The sequence below is a fragment of the Pan troglodytes genome, chromosome 8 (assembly GCF_028858775.2).
Source record: "Pan troglodytes isolate AG18354 chromosome 8, NHGRI_mPanTro3-v2.0_pri, whole genome shotgun sequence".
In the NCBI taxonomy this organism is placed as follows: Eukaryota; Metazoa; Chordata; class Mammalia; order Primates; family Hominidae; genus Pan; species Pan troglodytes.
In genome coordinates this window covers 45369997-45373388 of record NC_072406.2, presented here as the reverse complement: position 1 = coordinate 45373388, position 3392 = coordinate 45369997, and the positions used below count along the sequence as shown (strand labels likewise).

At 39.1% G+C, this 3392-nt stretch overlaps 1 non-coding gene across 1 annotated transcript; it reads left to right on the top strand.

The window, feature by feature from the left end:
* Positions 1–1332: 1332 nt before the first annotated feature.
* LOC112204616 (U6 spliceosomal RNA) lies at positions 1333–1440 on the top strand. The gene has a single exon (XR_002938292.1). It is a non-coding gene; the product is annotated as a U6 spliceosomal RNA (small nuclear RNA).
* The last annotated feature ends 1952 nt before the right edge of the window (positions 1441–3392 follow it).

The following is a 3392-nucleotide window of genomic DNA, read 5'->3' as shown; positions in this document are numbered from 1 at the left end:
ATTTATTGAGACATGATCTTGCTCTGTCACCCAGGCTGGCATGCAGTGGCAAGATCTTGGCCTACTGCAACCTCTGACTCCTGGATTCACACGATTCTCCTGCCTCAGCCTCCAGAGTAGCTGGGATTACAGGTGCCTGCCACCAAGCCTGGTTAATTTTTGTATTTTTTTCAGTAGAGACAGGGTTTCACCATGTTGGCCAGGCTGTTCTCAAACTCCTGACCTTAAGTGACCCACCTGCCTCAGCCTCCCAAAGTGCTGGGATTACAGGTGTGAGCCACCGTGCCTAGACCTATAAAAAAGTAAAGGAATCTTTCAGGATGGCACGTATGTTTCCAAAGTCAATGAGTTAATCTGGAATGACCATCAGAAGTAGAATTTAGCTTAGGATTCGGGTCTAGCTTTGGAATCGGGTCTTGAAATTCTTACCACTAGGAACATTTATCATTCTTTTTTCTTCCATTCTTAATCTCCCTACTATTGTGATCATTTTTCCCCCTCGCTTATAAGTTTCTAAGCCCCTTATTTTAAGATCTTACCATGTTTTTTGTTTTTCTTCACCCATCTTAAGACTCAAAATCTGCAAGTAGGGCTCACCAAACTTTCTAGTCATATCCAAGAGGAGAAATTTTGTCAAACTTGATACATTCTGCTCTCAGCTCTGTATCATACCACTCATTTTCTTTATTGGTAGTTTCTAACCTCTATTACCTCCTTCATGCCACAATCTAATGCCCTATACTTTCCAGTTACTTCCTGCAATTGGCATGGAAATCTCTCTTTTCCTTGCAGATAATGGACTGTAATGAACATAGTAAACAGTTTAAAACCATTTTAAGGGCGGGGCATGGTGACTCATGCCTGTAATCCCAGCACATTAGGAGGCCAAGGTTGGTGGGTCACTTGAGGTCAGGAGTTCGAGACCAGCTTGGCCAATATGGTGAAACCCCGTCTCTAGTAAAAATAGAAAAATCATCCAGGCATGGTGGTGGCACCTGTAGTCCCAAGCTACTCAGGAGGCTGAGGCACAAGAATCCCTGGAACCAGGGAGGCAGAGGTTGCAGTGAGCTGAGATCATGGACTGCACTCCAGCCTGGGAGACAGAAAAAAAAAATTAAAAATAAAACCATTTTAAAATGGGGGAAATTATGGCACAGAAAATTATATTGCTTTCATACTATTCTATAGTTTATGGAATAGTTTATGTAATTGTTAGAAGTAAACTACAGGCTTCCTAATTTCCAATACCTGTTTTTGGAAAATAATTTAATAGTTATTGTTTTGCCATTATATTTCATTTTAAGATTATCTTCCATTAATAGTGATACTGTCGTGCTCACTTTGGCAACACAAATACTAAAATTGGAATGCTACAGAGAAGATTAGCATGGCCCCTGCGCAAGGATGACACACAAATAGTGATATTGTCCTCCCATTAATGGTAGTAATATAAAGTAACCCTTTAAAGTAATATATTTAAGCTAGGATGTCACTAATTTAAAGAAGATTTAAGTAAATACAAGTAAGGGTGATAGGATATGGCAAAAATTGTGATGATCAAATGATTAAGTCTGGGAAGCATCACTAATTGGGAAACACTGTAAAGTCTGATGTAAAATGATGGCAGAGGAATGGAGACTCAAGAATCCATTATTCTAGTCACTGGGTGGTACTTAATGGTACATCCTTTGCCACCTTATGACATAGGAGATCATAAGGGCAAGAGCCGAAGCCTGATTTCCTGCTCTGCTTTAATCCAGCCTATAACTGGGGTCACTGCCTTCTCTGCTGGCTAGCAATTGGAGAAGGACTGCTTTCACAGGCCTGGAACGACCAGGGAATGTGTGGACAGAAGCAAATCTGAGTAACAGTGTTCACATCCTGTAAAAACCATAACACTGGCTCAAAAAAAGAAACAGACAAGCTTGCCAGGATCGAGGAGAATAGTAATTTTTGCTCTTGGCAAAGCCGTAAGAGAAAAGGCCCACTTGATGGGCTGGGAACGAGGGACGGAGTCTTTTACAAAGATCTGGCCTTAAAGCCTTAACAACAGGGCTGAATTTAGAGGAGAAAGCTCACGCTTTTAAGAATTTTTTTTTTTTGAAACAGCATCTCGCTCTGTTGCCCAGGCTCAAGTGCTGTGTAGTTGAGATTACTCCATCTTGGCTTACTCCAACCTTGACTTCCCAAGTTGAAGCAATCCTCCTGCCTCAGCCTCCCAAGTAGCTGGTACTATAGGCGCATGACCACACCTGGCCAACTTTTGTAATTTTAATAGAGATGGGGAATCCCTATGCTGTCAGGGCTGGTCTTGAACTCCTAAGCTCAACGGCCTCAGCCTCCCAAAGTACTGGGATAACAGATGTAAGCTACCATGCCCGACAGATACTTTTAAGAATAAATTAGAGGGCCAAAAATTAAGATAACATTTATTAACCCTAGGAAAAAATCTTATAACTTTTATAAGCTTTAATTTCTTCATCTGAATATGAGGAAGATAGTAATAACCGACCTACCTCAGACCAGCTAATGTGTGTATTGCGTGATACAATGCATATAAAATACCAAGTCATGCTAAATGCTCGGTAAATGTGACTTCCCTATAAAGCCAAAAGACTTCAGGTCAATATCTGGACCTTACTAGTTAAGTAACTATGGGTCAGTCTACTTATTTATGGCTCACAATTTTCCAAAATGTACATGAAGCAGATTATTAAAATTCCAAACAATAAAATAGTATGCAGAAAATTTCAGAATCAGGGAAAATATAAATTAGAATAGAAAATTAAGACCAGGAGAGAAAATATAATGTAGATATTCAGACCAATAAGTCCTACAACAGTACTAATGTGTGTTATAGTACAAAATTAGTTCTGGGGTTCCTGTCAACCCAAAAGAAATTTGAAAATGTTCAGTTACAAAATATTCATTCATTCTCCATGAGGAGAAAAAAAACACCAAATGCTGGTGGTAAACCTGTGTTGTTTCAGGGCATGTCACTTCAATTATCCAAGCTTTAAAACAAGAAAAGTATTATCTACCTTTCAGGGTAGATGTAGAGAATTACATGAATGACATATATGAACAAGTATTTCATAAAATTGATGTACTATATAAGTGTTACTGATTATTTCATGTACCTTAATTTACCCAATAGAGCAGGCTTACCATATGTTTGGACCTTCATTTAAATTACTGGGCTAAAAAAAGAACGTTTATACACTGTTGAAGGGAATGTAAACTAGTACAGCCATTATGGAGAACAGTTTGGAGGTTTCTCAAAAAACTAAAAATAGAGGTACCATACAATCCAGCAATCCCATTGCTGGGTATATACCCAAAAGAAAGGAAATCAATCTATCAAAGAGATACCTGCACTCCTATGTTTGTTG